The sequence below is a fragment of the Bos grunniens genome, chromosome 3, assembly GCF_055505025.1.
Source record: "Bos grunniens cultivar Pamir isolate PY7600 chromosome 3, Bosgru_T2T1.0, whole genome shotgun sequence".
Lineage (NCBI taxonomy): Eukaryota > Metazoa > Chordata > Mammalia > Artiodactyla > Bovidae > Bos > Bos grunniens.
This window is the reverse complement of record NC_141167.1, coordinates 44,015,816-44,028,560: the sequence shown is the minus strand read 5'-3', so window position 1 is coordinate 44,028,560 and position 12,745 is coordinate 44,015,816. Positions and strand designations below refer to the sequence as shown.

Below are 12,745 nucleotides of genomic sequence, written 5' to 3'. Positions count from 1 at the left end.
CTCTGCATCCCAGCTACACTTGCCTACTTTGGGATTTATACAACATTCTCAGCAATTTCCTTCCTCAGGACCTTACCACATGTTGTCCTCATGGACTTAGATACTCTTATCCCTAAAGCGCTTAAATAGCACCCATTTATTTTACAGCTATGAATTGGAACTATTTGACTTTCATTGTAAATTAAGTCTCCTGTATTCTTTTTTAGGACATCTTGGGTTTTTTTAGGGGACATCATTTTTGTAATTATACATTTGTGTATTTGTTTTTTTTAAAACACTTTTCTAATTCCTCACCTACCTCATGAGTATAAGTTCCATGAGGGAAAGAGCCACATATGTTTGGTTAAACTTTGTATCTCTGGTACCTAGCACAGAGTTTTATGCATAGGAGATTTTTAAAAAGAAAGCTTATTTTTACCAATATTACTACTGTTGTTAATAAAAAAAACCCCACTTGCCTTTAGCACGTGACTTATTAAAAATTTTGTTGTCACTTTGCCAAAGAAGATATACAGACAGTTCTAAGGACAGAATATTTTTGTCCTCCCAAAATTTATATGTTAAATCTTAGCATCCATCCAATGGGACAGAATTAGGAGCTAGGCCTTTCTAAGATAATTAGGTCATGAGGATGTTGCCCCATGATAGGATTAGTGCCCTTCTTTCTCTGTCTTGTATGGATACAAAGCGAAGATGACCCTCTATAAACCAGGAAGAGGGACTTTACCCAGAACCCAACCACGCTGGCACCCTAATCTCAGACTTTCAGCTTCCAGAATTGTGAGAAATAAATGTCTGTTCATTTAGCTACCCAGTCCATGTTATTCTGGTTTAGGTGCCTGGACTAAGACAAATGGCAGATAGGAACATGAGAAAATGTTCAGCATTGTGAGGTGTTAATAATCTCTCTACCCATATCTATTCATATCTTTTTAATTGAATTATCCTTCACAGGTGTACCAAACTACATGTCTTTGTCAACCACTCCTGTCCATTCTGGTCTCTAATTCCTGTTTCAGGCACAACAAAAGGGTCCACTGAAGTGCTCTGCAAATAAGAGTCATTGTTTCCTCTAAAACTGTCAACAACGCCTTGATATTAATCTCACAAACTCTTTTTGGACTTCTGACCTCCAGAACTATGAGAGAATAAACTTGTATTGTTTTAAGCTACTAAAAATAAATAAATAAATAAAACTGTCAACAAACCTCCTACAACATTTTTTTTTCAATTTGAGGGTCCCAACCCATTAGTGGGTCAAGAAACCCATTGAGTGGATTGCAACTAGCACTGATATAAAGGATAAGATAGAATAACTACAAATGATATTTTAAATAGTGGCATTTTTATCTCCACTAAACAGAAATATTGAGAAGAGAGCCTATTGTTTTCTTCTCCCCACATTTCCACCTCAACCCACAGCAAGGAGATTGCTTTTCCTAGCTTCTGGGAGAAAGAACATTTTCACCTCCACTTCCAGACCATTTCACAGTTGCCTCAAGGAGGAAACTTGTTCAGTCACTTAAGTCATGTCTGACTCTTTGTGACCCCATGAACTGCAGCACTTCCCTGAACTGCCAGACTCCCCTGAACTTCACTGTCTCCTGGAGTTTGCTCAAAGTCATGTCCACTGAGTCAGTAAGGAGGAAACTAGCAGGTGCTAATCCAAAAGGTTGGGGTCTAATTCATATTGAGTCACTTCTTAATGACTACCTGATCTATTCCCAGCATTCTCCTTTATTTCACGTGCTCTCACACAGTGGCAATCACACCCTGGGCCCAGGTGTCCCTATTGGAGGTAGGCCGAGCAATACTTGTGCTCTCTACCCAGCTTTTTGGTCTGCAATGTGAGGAGGGTGAGGCAGCCAGCCTTTCTCTCCTGCATAGCAGGTTAGGTGAATGGATTAGAACCTGCTGCACAGGCCTCACCCTTCTGGACCCAGCCAGTCTCCACTTGAGGGAGCAGGAAAGCCCTTGTTGGTTTCTAGACCCAACCCTCCACCACAGCTAACCAGACATCCCTGCTCTTCGATCAGATAAATCTGGTTTTCTACTTTCTAATTGGCTATTGATATGTGGTTCCCTCTGCTGGGAGCCTTGGAGATTTGGGGCACCAAACCCCACTGCAAACTCCTAACAAGGCATCTCTGTGACTCTGATAATAAAGAAACCAGATTCATTTCATGGATATTTTAAAACTTCATTCATTTGCTGTTAAGACTTTAGGCAAGTTTTTAATCTTAGTCTTGCATTTGTAAAATAAGGTGTTAGAATCTGATACCTCATCCAAAGCAGAGGTGACAGTGATACCTATCTCATGGGGAAGAGCAGGATTTCATAAGGTAATGCATGTAAAACTCATAGGACAGTGTCTTGCACACAGCAAGAGCTTGATAAATATTAGCTACTTGTCTTCCTATTATTTCCTTCCAACTTTTTTAAAGAAAAAGCACTATTTTACTGTATAACAATACATATGTGTGATAACTAGGAATTCGGTCTGCAGTACTTTCTCATCAAGGGTATCAAAGCAAGGAAAAGGTGATGATCAGTGATAGAAATACAAGAAAATGAAAATATGATTTGAAGGACAAGAAGGTTAAATGAGACATGTTCTAAGGCCCAAGAGAAATAGAGAAAGAAAATGAGCCATGATAATAGAGGCCCCAAAACAGCATGTGATCTTATTGTCAATTCAAACAATACACCTTCCCAGATATGTGACTTTCAGAAAATCGGGACCTGATCCTGCCACCATCCAGGGTGGCACCATTTTTACCTGTCAAACAAGCAACTTTGTGTCCATAGAGAGAGGTGCTGGTATGTGACTAAACAAAGTTGATTGAACACAGAATTCTCTCTTTTCCTTCCCCAAATCTACACTAAAATAATATTCAATGAAAAACAAAAAGGTATAAGTAACAAGAAAAAGGAAAATGGGAGAGAAAACTAAAGCAGACAAGAAATAGGAAGTTTTAATAGATGAACAAGTGACAAGGCAATTGGCTTAGCAAAATGAAGAAAGCTGAAATCTGAATGCCTATGAAGGGTTGGGGGATGAGAACAGAAAGCTGGTGCATTCCACCAAAACCCAGAAAGGCTCAGAATCAGAGGCAGTGAGCACTTTTGAAGGTGAGGGTGTAAAATGGGGCTGAAAAATAAGAGGATTGGTTGAAAGTTTTCATAAGGAGCACTTGGACCTCCAGATTCCACCACCCCCAACTTCCTTTGGCAGCCACCCTCCCACCCCACCCCCAAAAGACAGGAGATGTTTTTAGAGAATACCAGAGATTCCAAGGGCTTCCCTGGTAGCTCAGCTGGTAAAGAATCCACCTGCAGTGCAGGAGACCCTGGTTCAATTCCTGGGTTGGGAAGATCTGCTAGAGAAGGGAAAGGCTACCCACTCCAGTATTCTAGCCCGGAGAATTCCATGTACTGTATAATCCATGGGGTCGCAAACAGTCAGACATGACTGAGCGACTTGCACTTCACTTCACTTCTAATAGAGATTCTATTAGAATGTAAGTTTCTTGAAAGGATTTTCATCTGATGTGATTACTAGTGGATCAACAATACCTAGGATTATGCCTGGCACAAAGTGCTAAGGGGGTACTGGATAAATATTTGTTGAATGACTGAAAGATCGGGCAAACCAAAAGTATGACATGAGTCATAGTTGAGGACAGGGTACTCAGAAAACAAGGTCAGCTGAAAATCTAGATTTAAAAACTGCAGCAAGACAAGAAAACATGAGGAGACTTCAGGCTCTTTTAATGATGGTAGCCAGACTTAAACCTTCCCTACCTGCAAGTGCTGTGTCAGATTCTTACTGATGTATCTGACTAGCCCAAGGAAAGAGACCTACAGAAACCAACAGAGATCTGTAGGCAGACAGAAGGACCAGATGTACACTACATCACCCATTCACCCCACACATCAAGCTCCGCACACACACAGAAAATCAGAGTCAGCCAGGGATCAGTAAACACCTGAGGAAGGCTGCCAACATGAAAGACACAGACGATGAAAAGGGAACAAAATTTTTTTAAAAGATAAAAACAATTGAGACAATGAAAATAACAGAAAAAAAACTAAAAAAAAAAATCATTAATACTCTCAAAGAGAGGAGAAAATATTGCATCCTTGTAACCAAACATTTTTTATTAAAAAATAAACTGTGTATGGAATGGAGCAGGGTTGAGAAACAAGGCATTCAGAGAATAAAAGAGGTTTCTCTTAAAATACCAAGATGACAAAAACAATTGTCAGTAACAATAGACATAGTCAGAATATATATTTCCTGGAAAATTTATAATAGGAGATGCATTTTTAGAGAAAAGTATGACCCATCACAACATTAACTCATTAACTATTGGAAAAACTCATTAACTATTATTCATATAAAAGAGTACACATACCATTAATATACCACAGTAAAATATATGTACAAAAATAATATGTATTTTGTAAGGACACATACAAATAAAAAGATACACAACAGAATTAAAATGTTTGTCTGTGAATAGAAGGGAATGGGCATAGGAATAGGGTAAAAAGGGTATGAATAGAAATTCAATAAATCAAATAAGAGAAGGTCCTTGAACAGACTGATAATGAGAGTTAATTCAAGAGCTGAGAATTATGATTAGCTGAAGCTTCTGCATCTGAGTTAAAAGAGTGTAACTGTATTATTCACAATTCTTCTGGTTGGAAGTGACAGAAACCCAACATGCACTAGCATAAACTATCTAAAAGGAATGTACTGGCTCACTCAAAATCCAGGGGTAGTTCTGCTTCAGGCAGCATTTGATCCAGGTATTCACGGGATGTCTACAACTCTCAGCTCTCCTGTGCCAAAACTTGACGACTAATCGGTTTTACTTTGTTCATGAGCTTGTACGTTAGGAATTCAGGAAAGGCTCAACTGGACACTCAATTTCTAATCCAGTTGGTGTCAGGTGGTATTTATCCAGGGCCAGAAGTTCTTCTTCCATAATAGCTTCTTCATTCACATATCTGGTGTATTGGTAATCCCTGTCCCCCTTCCTAAGCACTCACACACACTTGCATATTCACACACACACACACACACACAATGTACTGGGCTTGGTTTTTACTCAACTACTATTTCTGTATAATTATAGTAAATAACTTCATATGTCTAAATTTCCTTATTTCCATCATCTCTTCAGTAATTGTGTCTCTTAACATGCATTGATAGAGCCTTGGGAAATAGTCGTGGTCTTGCAGTTATTGTTCTGGGTCCATAATTTAGTCTCTAACTGGGCCTAACAGGCTTCATCAGTTCAGTTCAGCTCAGTCGCTCAGTTGTGCCTGACTCTTTATGACCCCGTGAACCGCAACACACCAGGCCTCCCTGTCCATCACCAACTCCCAGAGGTTACCCAAACTCATGTCTAGAGTGGAACTAAATATATATATCTTGGCTTGGAGCAGACCCATATTCTTCTGAAATCAAAGGGCCTGTAGGCAAAGTTCAGCACATTTAAAATTACAATGTGTTGTACAGATGTGAGGGCTTATTAACAGTTGTGGACTGAATGTGTCTCTGCATAGAAAAGCTCCCTTCTTTTTAACTGTCACTTTTCTCATCTTGAAGCCATAGAAGGTGTGAGTGAGGGTTTGGGTTACTCATTGTTGTTTACTCATTTGTACTGGCAGAAGAAAGGAAAACAGTTAAAGCTGCCTTCTAGGAAGAGTAATCCGGCCTCATTTAGGGTGGGTTGGGAGAGACTAGATCTATGATCCCTAAATATTTTTTGTTATGCACGTCATCAGTACAGACTTTGGATATGCAACCCAATATACATATTTTTATTTATATATTATATCCCTGATATGACATAACAAACAAAAGGGATATAACTAACAATATAACTAACAAAAGGGAAAAACACAAAATAAGTGTAGCTATAATTTCAAATACTTTTATCCTGCCTGCATTGTCTTAAAGGCAAGTCAGAAAGACCAGTGGAGATGCTTTTGCAATTATCATATGAAGTTTAAGAAAATTATTCACCTGTAAAGCTTGTCATTAGGACACTAACTGACTAAGAATGTTGGTAAAAATACTACCCTAACCTTTCTCTTTTAGAAAGGAGGAATAAGTTTGCTATTACGGGACAGAAATGCTGAACACTGGTCCCAGTGATACCAGCCTAAGGAAAGAGGTCAGGGTGGCAACTCCATTGTGAGACATAATTAATATTTGTAAAGGGCTTAGAGCCATTAAGATTAGGAGGCAGGGTCAAAGGCAAGATTCATTATGACTGCCAGGTTCCTCAGTTACAAACAGATTCCAAAAATGTGACCTAATCTACCAAGAGCTTGGGCAGATTTACAAAGACAGGAATTTGAGTGAAGTCACTAGCAAAGCACCCCACAAGGTCCTCAAATTGCAAATGAATAGGATTTTATATATGTCTTTCTAGGCTTGGAATAAGAGCCTCTGCTCTCTGCAAAAGTTCTTCCATCTCCTTGCTGGGCATTCAAAGTCTCCCATGATCTGGCTCTCATCTGACTTTCATTCATTCATTCACATTCATTCATTCATTATTTAATGAACACTATTATATTATTCTTATATATTATATAGTAGAATAATAAATGTTATAATAGCTGAGGATGCAACAGTAAACCTAATAGACATAATAAGTTCCATCATATATCTTAGGGTCTGATAAGGGAGACAGACAATAAAAAAATGGGTTGGGGGGGTTAGTCACTAAGTCGTGTCCAACTCTTGCAACCCCATGGACTGTAGCCTGCGAGGCTCCTCTGTCCATGGGATTCTCCAGGCAAGATTACTGGAGTGGGTTGCCATTTCCTTCTCCAGGGGATCTTCCCAACCCAGGAATCGAATCTGGATCTCCTGCACTGCAGGCAAAGTCTTTACCAACTGAGCTATAAGGGAAGCCCCTTAAAAATAAATGTACCAAATAATATTTTATAATGATAAGTAGAAAAGAATAATAATGTATGGTTTAGAGTGATGGGGAGACTGCTACTTATAGTATAGAACTGGTTTTACCCCCCTATCTGAAATAACCTAAAAACAGACAAAATTTAGAAACAACAGTTTACAAAACACTGTACATCAGGTGACAAAAGGATGGTGATCCCTGAAAGATGGAATACAAATGAAAGGTGCTGACTACTTGGAAGGTATTTCCAGGCAAAGCAGAGAGGTGGGAATTCAAGAGGAGCTGATGGGCTCCTTGAGTCAAGGAGATAGGTACGGGAACTCAGGGAGATCAAAGCAACTAGGATTCATGGGAAGGAGCATGAGATCGAAGAGAGCTGAACAAAGAGAACCCAGAGACTCACTGAAAGTCCCCTCTGAATATAATGATGAACTGACTCATTGGAAAAGACCCTGATGCTGGGAAGGATTTAAGGCAAGAGGAGAAGGGGACAAGAGAGGGTGAGATGGTTGGATGGCATCACTGACTTGATGGACAAGAGTTTGAGCAAGGGCTCTGAGAGTTGGTGATGGACAGGGAAACCTGGTGTGCTTCGGTCCATGGGATCACAAAGAGTCAGATACGACTGATCAACTGAACTGAACTGATGATGAGTGATGATAAACTCATTCAGGTAAAGCAACTAATCAAGGCCAGGGAAGAACCAGCTGTAAGGATCAATGGTAACAGTGCCTGATGTTGATGCAGGACCAGAAATGTTGCCTCTTTCCACCAGCCAGACTGGAAAACCTCAAGATTTATGGATCATTGGGTAGACAAACAATCTGTCTTCAATAGGGGGAGAAATTAGCCCTAGAGCAATAACCACTTTAATGCTGCCAAATTAATCTCAAAAGCAAGACCTAAAAGGATAAATTTGGTTCCAGTAACTTAACTATATTCCAGAACAAAGATCAAGGTTATTTATAGAAATACAAATATATCCAGCAGAATTCATCAGAAACCTCTGAAAACTGATCTGTGCCCAAACTGGTAGTAGGACCAGACATGACTAATAAATACAAGAAAAAATGTGCAACCTACCTAGTAATCTAGGAAATAGGAGAGGAAACAATGATAAGACATCTAGAGAGTGTTTAAACAGAAATGATCAGAACACTCTTGAAATTAATGCACCTTTATTCATTCAAAATTTGAATGTGGTCTATAATTCAGTGTAGTCTCAGGACAGGAATAGTCCATATTTTTTTTTTTAGAAACACTGAGATAATGGAATAATACCAATAATGATGCCAGGATTTTGTACTTAAATCATGGCATTGTTGTTAGTATTATTCTATTATCTCAGTATTTCTAGAGTAATATTGGAATACTAAGAAAAATAGCATTTTAATCACATTTTTTGAGATTACTCAATACTCTGGAAAAAAAAAAACATTTTAGATACTTTGAGAACAATGCAGTGTAAATTGTAATAGCAGAGGTTGCAGGCAAAGTATGTTCCATTCTCCTCCGGATTATAAAGCTAAATGAAATTAGCAGGTCTGTTATCAGAGTGTCAGAGAAAATACTTTCCATTCTCATCACAATTTAGCTCACAGATCCACATGGTTGACTGTGTCTGAGTCAAAGCCTTGTGGCATGGGCTATAGATGGATTGATAATCTAATCATCTATCAGGCTGCTTCTCTTTCTGACACTGCAGGGGCCTTATATTTTCTTCAGGGAATGTCTGGGGTGAGTGCTTGATGAAGAGAAGGTTTCTGTTGAACCATTTAATTAGTTAGCATCTGCGTACATTCCACATCAGGGCCAACATCCAGCTCCTCTGGCCAAATTTTGGCAGTGAGCAAGGGCCTGGCTTGGCCAGACTGGCACTAGCTATCCTTGCTGTGTGGTCTCTCTAACTGAAGGTGTTCATGCTGAGTACCACTGATGGGGAAGGAGAAACATCCCAAACCTCCTCTGCATACCTTGAGGCCAGATGGATTATGCAGGAAGGGAAGCTTTCAGGAAAATTGGAGGATTGTGGATAGAGGAATGAGAAGATTGAGAGATGGGACTTGTTCCATCCAGTTCCCAGGCTTCCCCTCTGGAGTGTGCTACTCTCTGATCCTCTGCAACTCCCCTGGCTTGCTTTCACCCAAATCTGGGTGGATCCTTTGGGAGCTCACCCTTCGTTTCACAGGATAATTTATTTTGTCCAGAACTTCCCCAATCATTTTATCTTGGCTAGACCCAGCCAGAAGGAGAGAGGAACCTCCGTTCTCCATCTAGTCCTCACTCAAGTGGAAAATCATTTGAGGGCAAAATGGATAGCGTGAGACTTACCATATCTCCTTGGAAGAATGAGTAGGAATAGGAGGAGGATAAGAAAGAGCAGCAGGAAAAGAAGAAGGAGGGAAAGGAAGACCAAAGATACATATTGCCTCTTTGCTGTGTTATTGTAATCACTACTCAGAACTGGGAGGTACTTTAAAATATACAGACCATGTTTAGGTTTTGTATTTTTTAAGAAAATTCAGATATGTTAAAATCTGAAGAATTAGTGAAATCTAGGCTTCAATTTCGGAGAAGGCAATGGCACCCCACTCCAGTACTCTTGCCTGGGAAATCCCATGGACGGAGGAGCCTGGTAGGCTACAGTCCATAGGGGCGCTAAGAGTCAGACACGACTGACGTGACTTAGCAGCAGCAGCAGCAAGCTTCAATTTGCCATATTGAAAAGTTTTCTAATTGTCTACACCAGGGATTGCCACAAGTTTTCTGCCTCTGGAGAGGCAGATACATATTTTAGGCCTTGAGACCCATGATTTCTGTCATAACCATTCTGCTCTGTAAGTAGAAGCAGTCAAAGACAATAGATAAAAGAATGGATGTAGTGGCATTCCTGCAAAACTTTATTTACAGAAACAGTTGATGGTCTAGCCCTCTTGGCCATAGTTTTCCAACCACTGATTGACAAAGTGCTTTTTTTATTCTATTTATAACATGAAAAGATAAGTGTTTATGTGTGTGTGTGTGTGAGAGAGAGAGAGAGAAACCCCATGTTATTCAAAGAAAAGATATACCGTCATAGTGAAAAGAAAAAAACACGCAATGTAAAAAGAAGTGTATGTTACTCAAAACCGTACCACCTTGAGAAAATCACTGCTAACATTTTGCCAAACATCACAGATTTACTCATACAGACATTTGTGCTGGTGTATATATGCTTTTTTATACATGAGTGGGAAATTCTATGCATGGTCTTCTATAACTTGCTTTCTATGCTCAAAAATAAATTTGGGGCATCTTTCCATGTGAATATATTTAGATCTATCTCTTTTCACAGAGTGCTTTAGATGGAGGTATCATATCTCCTCTAGTGGACATTTGGGTTGCTTACCTTGATAACCTCTATATCTCTGCTTCCTAGCTGACTAGTGGTTGAATCCTTCCAATGATGGGAAATTTTGCTAATTCTTGAGCCCACGTACTTGACCTCTATAAAATAGTGTCTGGGACTTCCGTTCTCCAGAGCTAGAGAGCCTAGCTCTGTAATAAGTCAGAAAGCTCATTTTGAGTTAGTAATCAACTAACTTGAAGTGTCTGCCTGCAATGCGGGAGACCTGGATTCGATCCCTGGGTCGGGAAAATCCCCTGGAGAAGGAAATGGCAACCCACTCCAGTATTCTTGCCTGGAGAATCCCGTGGACAGAGGAGCCTGGTGGGCTACAGTCCACCGGGTCGCAAAGAGTCGGACACGATTGAGCGACTTCACTTTCACTTTCACTTGAGTTAATAACTCAGTTTTGGGCCACTCCCACCCACGCCTCTGGAGGCTTCCATCTATTTGAGTATGGCACAGCATTGAATTGACTACCGATCTATAGTTATAGTTTATGTCATAGCTCCTGCCTGTGCCCATACATGTTTCAACAGGTTACTTGGGGATTTCCAAGATTGTGGGTGCTTCTTCCTGATCTAACTTCTACATGAGAAGATGGCAGCCTCTGACTGAGCAGAAAAACCAGTTTGTGAAACACTAACCCAGGTAAGCTATTCAAAAGGAGGCAGTGCTCCATAACTTTTAGGGCAGGTTCAGACAAAGACTGTGGCCATGTGCATTAAGATAAATAAAATCCTTAGGAAGCAACTCTGATATCCCAGATAAATTGTTCTGAAATCTGTGAAGATCCAATCACAGACCGACTGATCTGCCTCATTCTTTCATCTCTCTTCCCCATCTTCTGACTGAGCCTGTGGTTAAAGTATTGTCGTTGAATACTGAGTGGAAGTTTACATCACAAATTGCAATTAAGTTAAAAAATCAGCTGTCCTGAGTTATAAAACTATTTGTCTTGCATGCTTCATGAAGGATAATACAGCAGAGAAAATCATCTTTTAAAACTTTTTTTTTTTTAATTTCAAAGAACTGGAATCTCAGAGACCATTGTAAATCTCTTTTTAAAGACAAGCAACAACTCCATAAGGTGATGTGCTTGCCCCAAATTCACAGACTGTTAGTGGCAAAGCCAGGACTTAATCTCAAGGGCCTCGTTTCATTATGTGTAAGATTTTACTTCACTACACTGCCACTCTTTCATAGGCAACTGACTGATTGATTTGTCTCAAGTGCTATTGGAAGGTAGAAAATAGTTGGACCAGAAAATAGAAAGGGAAAGAAAAAAGAGTTTTAAAATGTCTGGAGAAAGGAAAAATGGGAAATTAAATAGGTTCCTAGTATAAAGCAAATAAGAAGGCAAAATGCAACCAAGCATTGCTTGAGTGCTCCAAGGAAGACCAAGGGGTCAGGCATTCCTGGGCTGGGCTGAGTATGCCAGTTATGATTGAGTATAACCTCAAGTGCGATCTTAGAGATATCCCACCTGTCCTGTATGCTGTGCAACTTCTCCTAGACCCTCTGTTCAGGGCACACCTGTTCCTGAGTTGTTGGTAACATTGGTTTCTGACCAGTCACAGCTGTATCCATCAGTGAGCATTGCCCTCAGGGAACTGCTTTGCCCAATGCTAACCTCTTCCCAGGAATGCAGGATATGGAGATATAAAGGTCTGATACCTTGTACTCGATTTGGTCCATTTCTGAAGAGCCACCCACATCCTATTGCCTTTGGACTACAGGTCTAGCCATAACCATGTTGAGAGTCAGCATCTTCCACTCCCCTATCCTGCCAGCCTCACTTCCTTACAGGTATATCTTTTTAGCCACTCATCAATAAGCCTTTTTCATGCAAGGTATGTTTCCAGGTAACTCAGTCTAAGATACTGCTCAATTTCACACTTTGTGTGTATCACTCAGTGTCAGAATTAAGAAGAAAATACACATCTCTTGCCACATCACTTATTAACCTAAACCATTCTCATCTGCTATACCATTTCCTGTGGTTAAAGCTCTTTACATACAACTTGGCATGACCAAGACCATCTCCTACAAGATGGTCTCGCAAGCTATGGGATGCTGACCACCAGTGTATTAGACAAGATGATTCAGATAGTCCTTGAATGTGCTGGCTTTTACTGTAATAGTTGTTATCTTAGCTTAAGATTCCCCAGAAACAGACCCTGAGATGAGAACTCATGTCAAAATTACTTATTAGTGTTCAGGCCAGCGTCGCTGTCATGCAGCCTGTAAAGTGGCACACCAGTGCAGTCACATGGGGCCCTGTACTTGGTTTGATAGTCTCTTGCCACCTTCAGATTCTTAATAATTCATGAACATTTAAAAATCTTTTGCCAGGCCCTGCAAATTATGTAATTTGTCCTGATTAGAATATGTTCCTAGGAGGGAGTGAGAAGCA

General features: G+C 40.0%; 1 long non-coding RNA gene across 1 annotated transcript in view; it reads left to right on the top strand.

Moving 5' to 3' along the window:
• The window catches only part of LOC147375573 (uncharacterized), a 224,562-nt gene extending 213,449 nt beyond the window's left edge, over positions 1 to 11,113 (top strand). The window contains exon 3 of the long non-coding RNA XR_015160220.1: positions 10,869 to 11,113. This is a non-coding gene — a long non-coding RNA (uncharacterized LOC147375573). The remainder of the gene's footprint in view (positions 1 to 10,868) is intronic.
• Positions 11,114 to 12,745: the final 1,632 nt, after the last annotated feature.